The 14827-nt window shown below is 42.2% G+C and overlaps 1 protein-coding gene across 1 annotated transcript in view; it reads left to right on the forward strand.

Moving 5' to 3' along the window:
* The window catches only part of LOC122925555 (complement C3-like), a 300847-nt gene that overhangs the window by 241190 nt on the left and 44830 nt on the right, over positions 1-14827 (forward strand). The window lies entirely within an intron of this gene.

Raw genomic sequence — 14827 nt, forward strand, 5'->3', positions numbered from 1 at the left:
ACTCAGCCTTACAGGTAGTGTTGAGCGTGAATATTCGAAAAGCTAATTTTTTTCGCGAATATTGCAACTTCACGATTTCACAAAATATTTTGAATATAGTGCTATATATTCGTAAAAGCGAATATTCGTTTTTTGTTTTTTTTTATCCACAAAATTACAGTACACATATAATTGATTGTTTCCCAAAGGTCCAAAAGCTCAGATCTTACTCACATTGCCTAGAAAGTGATTGAGGCGCGAATCTTCGTAAGGCGATTTTATTAGCGCACATGCGAATATCGGCACTTGTCCCCAGAACAGAGAGGCAAAGGTCTGTGCATTCATATAGTATAGCACCATATTCGCGAATACTTAGAACTTCGTAAAATTCGATTTACGAATATTCGTATTTTTTATTTTAGTTTCCACCTTACAGATTACATTGATCTGTACTCTGTCAACTACTGTCATCACCCCCCACTGTATCTCGATTGATTCCCAAAAGTCCAAAAGCTCAGATCTTACTCACATTGCCTAGAAAGTGATTGAGGCACGAATCTTTGTAAGGCGATTTTATTAGCGCACATGCGAATATCGGCACTTGTCCCCAGAACAGAGAGGCAAAGGTCTGTGCATTCATATAGTATAGCACCATATTCGCGAATACTTAGAACTTCGTAAAATTTGATTTACGAATATTCGTATTTTTTATTTTAGTTTCCACCTTACAGATTACATTGATCTGTACTCTGTCAACTACTGTCATCACCCCCCACTGTATCTCGATTGATTCCCAAAAGTCCAAAAGCTCAGATCTTACTCACATTGCCTAGAAAGTGATTGAGGCGCGAATCTTTGTAAGGCGATTTTATTAGCGCACAGGCGAATATCGGCACTTGTCCCAGAACAGAGGCAAAGGGCATTGCATTCATACATTAGTGATTGAATTGAGTTGCGAATCTTCGTAAGGCGATTTTATTAGCGCACATGCGAATATCGGCTTGAACAATCTCATCACACTTATTATTTTAGGTGGTTATGTAGCGAATAAACGAATATAGCCAATAGGCGAATTATCTAACAGCCAGCTAATAGGCAAATTTTTGAAAAATGCTATTAACCCTAGTTATTTAAAATATACCATCGGAACTGAGTTTTCACGAACGTACGGAAAACTTAGATCCGATGGTATATTCTAACAACACAGTGAAGTGACGCTTGTCGGGTTAGAGTGTTAAATGTATCGCATAATATGTATTATGCGATGCGAAAATTCGAATTATCGCATATGCGAAATAATAACGAATTTGAATATTCGCGAATATTTTACGAATATTCTTTCGAATATTTGCGAAATTTCGCGAATTCGAATATGGGACATGCCGCTCGACACTACTTACAGGTCAATGTTTGCATCAGTCTAATTTATCCGCATGGATTTCACTGTTCAGTGGCCTAAGATTCAAGTAGTGGCTCCATGACAGTAAGGAGGGTGTCAGCAATAAGGCTGTGTTCACAACACTGTTTAATTTTCCATTCTTTTCATCCATCAGAAGAACATCCCAAAAAAAGCAGATCCTGTAGTTTGAGCATCTGCCTTTAAACCGTCAGTATTTGGTAGCATTTGATCAGTATTGGTAAGGCAAAAACGGGAGTGGGTACACAACAAAGATTATATGTCATGGAAATATTTGCATGTAGTCTGTGTTTTGGACCCACTTCTGCTTTTGATCATCATCAAATCCTGATGCAAAATTCTGACCGTGTAATTCGCATGAGTTTTAACCATTTGCCTCTGAAATCGGTTTTATTCAGATAGAAAAGAAGTCCTACATGCAGAACCTTAAGGGTCTCAATCACATGGTCAGTATTTGGTCGTTTTTTTGCATCAGTATTTGAGCAGTTTTAGTAAGGCAAAAACAGGAGTAGGTCCAAAACAGAGAAAACATGTGATGGAAATATTTGCATGTTTTTTCTGTGTTTTGTACCTACTCCTGCTTTTGGCTTCCAAATCAAGATCAAATCCTGATGCAAAATACTGACCATGAGATAGAGGTCTTATGGACACTCAAACGACGGGACCTGTTTTTTTTTGTTATTTTTCTGTTCTTCTGACGGAAAAATAAATGGTGATGTCAACAAGGCCAAACAGGTACACTAGTGGCCCTGTAACAGACTGGTGAGAGACAACAGCATGAAGAGTCACAATAGTGGCCCCATAACAGTGTGCTAAGAGAGTTTACAGCATAAAGAGTCACAACAATGGCCCTGGAACAGAGTGGGGAGGGGGGGCAACAGCAGTGGCAGTAATAGCACAAGATGGTGGCAGATCACAGTAGGGGCAGATAGAAGTACAGGAAGCAGGCGTGTGGCATCAGGTGTGTGACAGCATCAGAATTGTGGCAGCAGCACATGGACAGACGTAATGGGCCATTTGTCACAATGATCTGGTGTTGCAGCACAAAACAGTCAGATCACTACTGCCAGAATGATCTGGTCTTTTGTATTAGGCACGTGTCTGGAAATCCTGGTAGATCCAGGCCTGATTCACCTTTATAAAGGTTAGTCTCTCAAAATTTTGTGTTGAAAGGTGAGTTCTTTTTGGGGTAACTATGGCACCCACCACATTAAAACACTCGCTCTGATGCCACACTACTGGCTGGGCAGGAAAGCTTGACCAGTGTAATTTCGGCCAGTTGCAGCCACAATTAAAGTTTGGCTGCCCAGTAGTCCAGTGGATCTTGGATTTGGGTTGACAGGGTGCAGTCCAAGTACGCCTCCACCTGCTGGTTCAAGTTCTGCTCCATGTCCTGCTGCTGGGTGTTTTTTTCAGTAGGTGGGTAAAAAAAAAGGGATTATAAGAAACTCAAGACTTAAAAGGAGTTCTTTGGGAATTAAGAAAATGAAAATACTTATATATTACTTAATAATAAATATATTCCCAAATACCTTTCATTATTTATAATGGATCATTTTGTCTAGGGAGCAATCATCAGGAGAAACAAAATGGTTGCCATCCTATTAGTACACACAGAACCTGTCCTAATCACAAATCAGGAGAAGTTACTTCACAACACTGAGCTAAGGAGCTGCCTAATCCTCCTCTCTGGTCAGGGGAAAACACCCCACCGAGCATAGGAGGGAAAGGGGATACCAGAATAAGGCCTGGAAACTAGGGAAGAAAGATGGACACTTCCTAGAGGAACCCCTAACTCCAGTCTTTAAAGACTACCAGTATGAACAGGCCCCAAAGTTAGGCAAGTTCATACAACGGATACCTGGAATCCTATCTCACCCTATAGGACCCTGGAACTAATGTCAGGACTGAGTCTACCTGTTCCTCCAAAAGTAAGGACAAACAGGAGTCTCCCTCAGGCCTAATGACAAACAACAGTAAAGGTAAACAGCTACGTTGGTGAAAAAATTAAAGTTATGGACTTTAGTATATGGCGATGCAAAATATCATTTGTGGTCGGGGCACTGATGGGAGAACTGCAACTCCTACCTGTAGATGTATAACTAAAACGGTTAGATTTGTGCTGAAACAAGTACCTGAAGGAGGGCATCCCCTTGGTGTGAGAAACTGAGGCTGAGGGTGGATACAGTGGGAGTGTTGAAACGATGTTCGTTGAGGGAGGGAGCATGATATAGGCAGCAGTGCCCCTCCCACAAATACAGGCCAATGAATCGGCCTTAAAACTTGTGGTCGGGGAACTGATGGCAGAACGTAACTCCTACCTGTAGATGTATAACTAAAGCGGTTAGATTTGTGCCGAAACTGCACCGTTGTGGGGATACCTGAAGGAGGCCAAAAATAAACAACAAATTTCTTTCAAGACTTTATAACTCCAAATTACAACACCAAACTTTGAAAAGCATGAAACATTTCGGAATTCGGGTGAGGTATATACGTTAAAACAAGAGGAACGCCAGCGACCTAGTCTCTTGATGATATGTGCTGGCACTTGATTTTTTGACGTGGCGGATGCTGCTCCTATTCGAAAAGAATGCCCGGATACTGAGTTTGGGTCTATTCCAAGGTTAGCCAACAATACACAAATGTGGGTTATGAATTTGGGGCAGGTGAGGGGAGCATCGTTGAAAGGCAGCAACGGGCTATTGGGCAGTTTGTCATTTAACACGGTCAATAACTGTTGGAGAACGCGAACGAGAACAAATACTAATCTAGCTCTTCCCTTCGGTCAGGACGCACTGAGTAGATCACGTCTCTGTACAAACTGAAGGCATGCTTGCGATTCAGCCTGTGGTCCCGGCCTCTTAGGACCACGGACACATCACCAGAAGCAATGACCTTACTATCTAAAAGATCCCGGGTAGCGAGAAGCAAGGATGCAAGATTAACATCCCTACCTTCCAGGATATCTTACTTTAAATTGGCAGGAATGAAGTGCACCGGGTTCATATTAGGCACTGCTACTGTGACACCTGAGCCCCCTGCTGCAGATGTGGAAGGGATGGCTACGTCAGTAGTAAGCGGAGTATTAGCGGTACCGCGGGACTCAACCGCCTCCAGTCTGGTTTGGATATCCGAGACGGGCGAAGTCAGGTTGTTCAGCATGACATGAATTTGTGCGAAGGAAGTCTGTACTGTGGTCATGGAGACCTCTTCTTGACGTTGAGGGCATGAGCTAGCGGTGAGCAGAGGATATAGTTCGGCTTTTCTGGCAGTAGTGGGAAATGAGATACCCCTTTTTGACAGTTCCGACATCAACCTGGGGATGGTCCAGCTGCGCAGAGACGGAATACTGCCCCCTTCTGACATCCTGGCGGTGTTCTCGTCGACCGAAGCCTCCACTATGTCTGACTCGTGTGACATTTTCCTGCGGGTACAGTATGCGACAATGAATGCCGGTAACCGACCCGTCACCAGAACCGCGAGGCAAACAACACTCGTGCAAGACATGAGAAGGCCCTAAACCATGAAAACTGTGTTGGATATATACGGTGAGCCTGTGAAGCAACCTGAAGTGAAAGCTGAAACCTGACTTACCCACGGTGACGGGTATGTCAGACGGTGATACAGAGCTAACACTACCACCTGACAAGAACGTTAGGATAGAAATGGCAAGTAAAGGCTGACGTCTACAGTACTGTACCCTGCTAGTCATAGGAAGGAATGTAAATCATGAAAAACCACAACACGGATCCTGAAACAAAAGGAGACGTGAGAACATAGCATACGCACTACAGCCAATGCGTCACCATTCCCTTTTTTTTCCATATATATATATATGAAAATTGAAGACACTGCAGCACATCTGTTGGTGAAAATAGTGGATCTTTATTCACCCAAGCGACGTTTCAGTCCGCTTACTGGGACCTTTCTCAAGCCCTCAAGGGCTTGAGAAAGGTCCCAGTAAGCGGACTGAAACGTCGCTTGGATGAATAAAGATCCACTATTTTCACCAACAGATGTGCTGCGGTGTCTTAAATTTTTGTATTGTACACCTTGGTCAGGTGTTTCCATCGCTGGCACCCGATTATTCATTACTAGGAGTGCTGCCCTGGACTTCTGTTATTATATATATATATATATATATATATATATATATATAATTATTATTTTTTTATACACTTTATATATATATATATATATATATATATTAGTATATATACATATAAATACTTTTTTCTTTTTTTATATATATATTAGTATATACACATATAAATACTTTTTTTTCCCTTATTTTACTACCTCTCTTTTTATTTTTATTTATTTTTTCTTTGCCACAACAATTACATGTAGTAACTGCAGTGGCCACTAGAGGGGGCAAACATGAGAACTGTGACTCCCCTCCTGCCCACAGTACCTGACAGACCACTTGAGGGCACCAGAGACACTGCAAGGAGTGTCTGTGGAAACCAAACAGCAGATCAGCGCGGGGCAGGGGTGAGTGAGTGCGGGAGCGGGCATGACTATGCAAAAACTTGCGCTGCGGTTGCAACCCTACCTCGCTAGCGGCACGGCGGCCCGTGCCATACATTAAGGATGTGAGATGAATGAGTTGATTCGGGATTACGCTGACCCCTGCTCCCTAAGATTCATGCCGCGTGGGAGCCGAAGCTGCCTGGCAGAATGCTCCGGTGCGGTGTAGCTCCCCCTTACCTAGCGAGCTGGCACCGGCGGCTCGACTTTCGACATCGAAGCTGCGATTCGAGGCAGCCACTTACCTGTTCTAGGCGCGAGTTTGTCGGCGTAGTTTGAGACACGAAATTTGCAGGCTAGACAAAAAAAAGCTATAGCGCTCCCCACACAGAACGAGGCCAGTGTTGAAACAACATTCATTGTGGGAGGGGGCATACTGCCATGATATAGGCAGCAGTGCCCCTCCTACAAATACAAGCCAATGAATTGGCCTTAAAACTTATTTTTAACACAAAAGTGATTTTCTGCTGAAAAAGTTGAAAAACATAAATAAAATACATAAATTTGGTATCGCCATAACCGTATCAACCCACAGAATAAAATAATCATATAATATTTACCACAAGAGGAACCCCATAAAAAATAAAAAACACTGACAGAATTGCCATTTTTGCCCACTTCACCTCTACAAAAAAATGGTATAAAAAGTGATAAAAAAGACATATCTACCCCAAAATGATACAAAAAAAAACTACAGCCTGTCCCGCAAAAAGAAAAATTCCCACACAGCTACATTGGTGAAAAAACATAAATGTTATGGGCCCTAAACTAATTTCAGTAAAAGATGTTAGAAAATTTGGATGCTGCTTTCACTCTTCTGAATGCTGCCAAGCCCCCAAACAGCGGTTTATGACCACGGATGAGGTGTTGCTGTAGTCAGGAAAAAATGCATAACAAATTTTGAGGTGCATTTTCTCCTGTTACCCCTTGTGAAAATGAAAAATCTGGGGCTAAAGCAACTTTATATTGGAAATAAAAGTTATTTTTTTATGTTCACAGCCATGTGTTTCTAAATTCTATGAAGCGCTTGTTGGGTCAAAGCATTCACTTCACTACTAAATTTATTCCTTGAGAGGGGTAGTTTCCAAAATGGGGTAACTTTTTTTATTTTTTTATTTTTATTTATTTTTTACTATGGGTACCTCAGAGTCTCTTGAAATGTGACATGGCACCTGAAAACCATTCCAGCAAAATCTGCCCTCCGTTACCAATGGGGCGCTCCTTTCCCTCTGCACCCAGCCGTGTGCCCATAAAGCAGTTTACCACCACATATGTTTTTTTTCTGTAAACTGCAGAATCAGGGTTATAAATATTGAGGTTTCTTTGGCTGTTAACCCTTACTGTGTTACAGGAAAATTGGATTTAAATGGATAATCTGCCCAAAAAATTAAAATGTTAAAATTTCCCCTCCATTTTGCTTTAATTCTTGTGGAACACCTAAAGGGTTAATAGAGTTTGTAAAATCAGTTTTGAATAACTTGAGGGGTGTAATTTCTAAAATGTGGTCATTTATGGCTGGTTCTACTGTGTAAGCCCCACAAAGTGACTTCATAACTGAAATGGTCCTTGTCCCTTTTGCTACCAGCGCCATAAATGTACGGCGCTGGTAGCGCTGTGCAAGCATGACGTCCGCTCGAGCGTGCAGCGGGCGCCATCGCCAGCAAGTCTCTGCTGTTTGGAACAGCAGATACCTGCGGCTTATTACTGCAACCGGCAATAATGCCGATCGCAGTAATTAAATGCTTTAGATGCCGTGATCAAGTGAGACTTCAGTACATGCGCTAAATGCTCCGAATCTCTACGAAGAAATTCAGAGCATTAATGGTGCAATTCTTATTTTGGCCACCAGATTGCAGGCCAATATAAGAAATGAGCAAAATCGCTAAAAGATCAAAATGAAAAATTCAAAAAGATCATTTATGAGCCTTAAAATGATGATACAAAATAAATTAAAAAATATATAAAAAATACAAAAAATATTAAAGTTTAAATCACCCCCCTTTCCCTATAATAAAAAAAATACCTAAATAACAATAAATATAAACATCCTGGATATCACCGCGACCAAAAACACCCAAAATATTAAAATAAAATAAAATCCAATATGGCAAATGGCGTAACGTAAAAAACAGTAAAAATTGCCAATTTGCCATTTTTTCATTGCTTCTCTTACCCAAATTTTTTAAAAATAAATTGTGATCTAAAAGTCATGCACACTCAAAAATGGTATCAATATAAACTATGAATTGTCCCCTTAACAGCTCAGTAGACATAAGTAAAAAAAAAAAAATTCTCAAAGTTTAAATTTATTTTTACACTACTTTCACATACAAAACCTATACATATGGGGTATTGTTGTAATTGTACTGACCCAAATAATGAAGGGCATGGGTCAGTTTTGCTGTAAACAAAATTCAGTGGAAACAAAACCCATAAAACGGTGGTGGGATTGCGGTTTTTTTCCAATTCCACCCCATTTGGAATTATTTTCCTGCTTTCCACTACATTTTATGTCATATTTAATGGAGGCATTATAAATAACAACTTGTCCTGCAAAAAATAAGCCCTTATACAGCTATGTGACTGGAAATATAAAAAAGTTATGGCTCACAGAAAATGGGGAAGAAAAATTTAAATGCAAAAAAAAAAAAAAAGAAACTCTGGTAGCCTAAGGGTTAAAAAAAGTGGGATTTGGAATATTTCCTAAAAATTTAAAATGTACTTCTAAACTTCTAAGTCTTCTACCTTCCTAAAAAAATAAAATTGCTATTACAAAATGATGCCATGTAGACATATGGGGAATGTAAAGTGATAACTATTTTATGAAGTTTTACTATCCGTCTTAAAAGCAAAGAAATTCAAATTTTGAAAATAGTGAATTTTTCCAAATGTTCTGCAAATTTTAGATTTTTCTATGCATAAAGGTAAAATGTTATCAACTCAAATTCACCACTAACATGAAGTATGATGTGTCACAAGAAAACAATCTCAGAATGGCTTGGATAATTATAAGCGTTCCAAAGTTATTACCACATAAAGTGACACATGTCACATTTGAAAAATGGGGCTCCGGCATTTGGTCCAAACTGGCTGTCGCTTGAAGGGTTTAAATCCAACTTGAAAAACACCTTGGCACCGACAATCTGGTTGAACAAATCAGGAATCAAAAGAAGGTGGTAAGGATCACGGACAGTAATCTGATTAAGCTAACAGAAATCCAGACATGGCCTAAGAGCTCCATCCTTTTTTTTATATAAAGAAAGACCCTGCTACCACTGGAGATTTGGAAGGTCTTATTTGTCCTTTAGCCAAACTCTTGGTGACACAAAACAGACCCTCCAACACAAAACACGAGATTAATTCCAAATGAAAGTCACCCACTCTTAATCATAGAAACATAGAAACATAGAATGTGTTGGCAGATAAGAACCATTTGGCCCATCTAGTCTGCCCAATATTCTGAATACTATGAATAGCCCTTGGCCCTATCTTATATGAAGGATGGCCTTATGCTTATCCCATGCATGCTTAAACTCCTTCACTGTATTTGCAGCTACCACTTCTGCAGGAAGGCTATTCCATGCATCCACTACTCTCTCAGTAAAGTAATACTTCCTGATATTACTTTTAAACCTTTTCCCCTCTAATTTAAAACTGTGTCCTCTTGTAGCAGTTTTTCTTCTTTTAAATATTCTCTCCTCTTTTACCTTGTTGATTCCCTTTATGTATTTAAAAGTTTCTATCATATCCCCTCTGTCTCTTCTTTCTTCCAAGCTATACATGTTAAGGTCCTTTAATCTTTCCTGGTAAGTTTTATCCTGCAATCCATGTACTAGTTTAGTAGCTCTTCTCTGAACTCTCTCCAAAGTATCAATATCCTTCTGGAGATATGGTCTCCAGTACTGCGCCCAATACTCCAAATGAGGTCTCACTAGTGCTCTGTAGAGCGGCATGAGCACCTCCCTCTTTCTACTGGTAATGCCTCTCCCTATACACCCAAGCATTCTGCTAGCATTTCCTGCTGCTCTATGACACTGTCTGCCTACCTTTAAGTCTTCTGAAATAATAACCCCTAAATCCCTTTCCTCAGATACTGAGGTTAGGACTGTATCACTGATTTTATATTCTGCTCTTGGGTTTTTACGCCCCAGGTGCACTATCTTGCACTTATCAACATTACATTTTAGTTGCCAGATTTTTGACCATTCCTCTAGTTTTCCTAAATCCTTTTCCATTTGGTGTATCCCTCCAGGAACATCAACCCTGTTACAAATCTTTGTGTCATCAGCAAAAAGACACACCTTACCATCGAGGCCTTCTGCAATTTCGCTGATAAAGATATTTAACAATATGGGTCCCAGAACAGATCCCTGAGGTACCCCACTGGTAACAAGACCATGGTCTGAATATACTCCATTGACTACGACCCTCTGTTGTCTGTCCCTCAGCCACTGCCTAATCCATTCAACAATATGGGAGTCCACGCACAAAGACTGCAATTTATTGATAAGCCTTCTATGTGGGACAGTATCCCACATAGAACTTCTGAGTTAGAGGTGCAGAATCAATAGCAAAAATGGAAATGTTTTTCTCTAAAGCACTTGGAGACAACCCGTGCATACGGACGAACTGAGCATCAATCAGGTTCACCCCTGCCCCATTGTCGATAAACACCTCAATCCCCACAGTCTTGATTTCTAGCGCCACCTCAGCAGTCAGGACGAATCAGGTACTACCATGCAAAGGCAAATGCAAATTTTCTGACTCTCCTCCCACCCCTCCAAGAATTAGATGGGAATTAAACGTCCCCTTTTTTTTCTTTTTGAGGCTGAATGCATGGACATACATCAATAAAATGTCCTTCTGAAAAAACACGCTCCCTTCCTATGACCAGAATGCTTAAAAGTGGATCCGGGAGTAGCTCCCCCTAACTACATGAGCTCGTCCCCAGACATAAACCCAGGAGTATCTTCACCCAAAGTGTCAGATGAAGATGATACGTTATGTGATAGCACGTCCTGAGAGGGGGGGGCCCTAGATCTGTCTCTCAGGAGTCTATCAATGCGTACTACAAGCGACATAGCGGCTTCCAGAGACTCAGGATTCTCATGAAAGGCCAAAGCGTCTTTCAGCCCCTCTGATAATCCCTGACAAAACTGACTAAGGAGAGCCGGAACTTTCCACTCCGTATCCGTAGCCCATTTCCTAAACTCAGAGCAATAGATCTCAGCAGAACGCTCTCCCTGACGAAGGCCACGTAGCGAGGTCTTGGCCAGGGAGGTCCGATCTGGGTCATCATAGATGAGACCCAGAGCTTTGAAAAATTCATCCACCGACCGGAGAGACTGAGATACGGTTGGCAGAGAAAAATCCCATGACTGGGCGCCCCTCTTAAGCGATGAAATAACCACACCCACTCTCTGAGTCTCATCCCCAGATGAGTGTGGACGTAGCCTAAAATACAATTTGCATGCCTCCATAAACATAATGAAATGATCACTTCCCCCAGAGAATCTGTCCGGGAGGGCAACTTTAGGCTCAAGACAGGCCTGGTAACTACCACTACCACTAGGACCAGCAGCCTGTGGTCTCTGGATCTGCGAGACAGTCGTACGGAGGTAAGCTACCTCCAAAGACAGCCCAGTGCAGCAATAGGATCCATGGCTGTACTGAAACAAGCAAAAATGACGGTTTTGGCGGTTTATAATGTCACGCTTGTGTGTGGTAGGAAAACACCTCACCGGGGGAAAGATGATACCGGGATAAGACCTGGAAACTAGGGAAGGAAGATGGATACCTCCTAGAGAAAACCCTAACTCCAGTCCTGACAGACTACTAGTATTAACAGGCCCCAAAGGTAGACAAGTTCAAACACTGTATACCTAGAATCCTATCTCACCCTATAGGACCCTGGAACTAATGTCAGGACTGAGTCTACCTGTTCCTCCAAAGGTAAGGACAAACAGGAGTCTCCCTCAGGCCTAATGACAAACAGGTAAAGGCAAAACACACATATCAAAACAACATACAAAAGGGAACAGAAACACTTATCAATGAAGCATTGGTAGCACCAGAAACTCAGCCGAGAACCAAATACAAGCTAACCACTAGCCCAACAGAAGCTATGAACCGCATAGCATAGTGGGAGAAACAACAATAAATAGAGAAGGTTAAGGCTGGGTTCACACCTGAGCGTTTTACAGCGCGTTCCTACGCGCTGTAAAACGCTCAACAAGGAGAAACCAATGATTCCCTATGGGAATGGTTCACACTTGGGCGTTTTACAGCGCGTACGATCGCGCTGTAAAACGCCCGACGCTCCAAAAAGTACATGAGCGACTTTTGGGGCGTTTGTGGCCATAGGACACTGTAGTGAATCACACAAACGCGCGTCAAACGCGCGTTTACTATTACAAAAACGCGCATAAAAATGCGCGTCAAAAACGCGCGTAAAACGCGCGTTTGCGCAACGCTCAAGTGTGAACCCAGCCTAAATGACCACAATAGCAACACCTGGGGATCGAAGGTGTGGCAAGCACCAGAAAAAACACAGACCTCATTTTATCCAAAAGGAAAACATGTCAGATCAAACCACGTGTTGCCAGTCTTACAGATCTCCTGTCACATGTTGCGGGAACGTCTGTGACATTATGTTCCTGAATACAGCGGATAAGAACTTTAGCCGAATCTCTGGGGAATTTAGTACAGAGAGGATGGACAGGGCAGACTGTGGCTATGGTAATAATGACTGCATACAAATGCTGCTGCTCATTAGCCACACTTCACAATCCTCTTATGTCTCCTCATCATCTCCATTCCCCCAGAGATTCACCTGTATTAAGGATCATAATCCCTGACAAGTAGAGCAGAGAGGAGGATGAGGCAGCTCTTTACCCCAGTGCTCTGAAGTAACTTTTCTTACTGTGTGATTAGGACAGGTTATTTATTTGTGTACTAATAGTATGGCGGCCATTTTATTTCTCCTAATGATTGTTTCCTAGAAAAAAAATAGCCATAATAACTAATGAAAGGTATTTGGGAATATACTTATCATAAAGTAATATTTTAATATTTTAATTTTCTTAATTACCGGAGAACCCTTTTAAGTTGCTACTGATGGAGCTGGTGCTGCTACTACCCCTCACCCCCTCCAGTGGTCATGGCAGTGGAGCATGAGCTCAGAGGGTCTCCCCAGTTAGACCTTCGTTAGGATGGACGACCAAATGACTACAAAGGCTATCTCAATAGTAGTTGAGTTTTTCATCCCTCTCAGAAGGTGTAAAAAAAAAAGGCCCACATTTTGGTCCATTAGCGAAGTTCTGGAGAGTCAAAAGTCATCCCTCTGCTGTAAGGTGATAATGGGGCTATCACTTCGCAAGAAATTCAGCATGCATGGTAAAAGTGGCTAAAGTGCTTGTACAGTTTCCTTGACCTTTTTTAAGATGCCTTGCAGTTGGGTGGAAAACTTGAGGAACCGGGTAAGAACCAGTAGCTGTGCGCCATGCAGGGTGCATGGTTCAGCCCTCCCTGACACAGCACAGACAGAATGCTCTTCTTGTTATCAGTGACCATGATTCCTATCTCCAGTTGGCAGGGAGACAGCCAGGATTCGATTTCTTGGTTGATGACATGGAGCATTTGCCCCCCCAGTGTGACCCAGGCTGACCAGGTACAAAACCCCTTGACAATGCTGTGCTCTGCATAGGTGGAATTCTAGAGGACTACTCTGAACTGTGCCTACATTGGAGGCTGAGGACAAGGTGGAGGATGAGGAAGCAGAAAAGGACATTGGCACAGATAGCCCATGATTACAATGCGGAGGTGGCATTGCCATCACCTGGCATATTTGCTGGTGTGCCTGGGGAATAACCACATTTTCCCAGTGGGTGCTAAAAGATATATATTGTCCTTGACCATAGTTACAGTTCAGCTGTAGACGAAGGAAAGGAAAAACAGCTTACTTCTGCTGAGGTTGAGTAGCCCTGACTGTTGGATGTAACGTAACGTGAATTTAAAAGATTGGAGAATGAATAAACTTACGCAGGCTAAGTGAATAAATATATTTACTAAGTGTGATTAAATATGCGATTACACAAACAAATCACATACTGAATAATAAAAAGTAAATAAACATCACAAGCATGCAACATGCAATATGGGGTGAGACTCCGTCGGTCACGCTATGACACATGGCTGCCTACCACCTTATAACACATGACCAACACCCCATGGTGTATAAGAGATAGGGTACCTAGGTACCTAGGATGAAGTCTTCAATGGATTATATTATGGCCACAGTTTTCCCAGGCCACTTTATGGTGATGCTCCATGGCATTTTACTCCCACCACTCCGTGCTGACTGCCTGTCGCTGCCTTTATGAACCCGTGCACCGCTAGTTGTTTCCTGACAGGTAGGCTCCTGAGTAGCAGACGGTGTAACCAGGGTGCATTTGGCTCCAGATCTCCCGCTGCTTCCATCCTGATGGCTCATCAGCACCCTGCCACCCTGCTGCTGTTTCTCAGGCCTTATGCCACCTCACCCTCTGATGATGATAATGACCCCTCTTCATCCAGCTCCCACATAGAATCAGCTACATCATCATCCACTAATGTCTGTTTGTCACTTATGTCACCCTCACCAGTCTCCTGGCCACATCCCTGTCTGCTCACAACATGTGCACCCCCCGACTGTCATCATCGCTAGTTACATGCCTAAGTGAGGACACAGCAGACTTCTCTTTAAAGTCTTTGGCCTGTAGCTGCTGATTGTCCTCACCAAGCTCGTCCTCACTGAAAAGAAGAGTTGAGCTGGCAGTATACATTACTATCTTACTTCCTTACTTCCTGAGCAGAAAGAGCAGCCAAAAAAGAGGCAGTTGCAGGACAGGTGAGGGCAGAGAG

This window comes from Bufo gargarizans, chromosome 2 (assembly GCF_014858855.1).
Source record: "Bufo gargarizans isolate SCDJY-AF-19 chromosome 2, ASM1485885v1, whole genome shotgun sequence".
Taxonomy (NCBI): domain Eukaryota; kingdom Metazoa; phylum Chordata; class Amphibia; order Anura; family Bufonidae; genus Bufo; species Bufo gargarizans.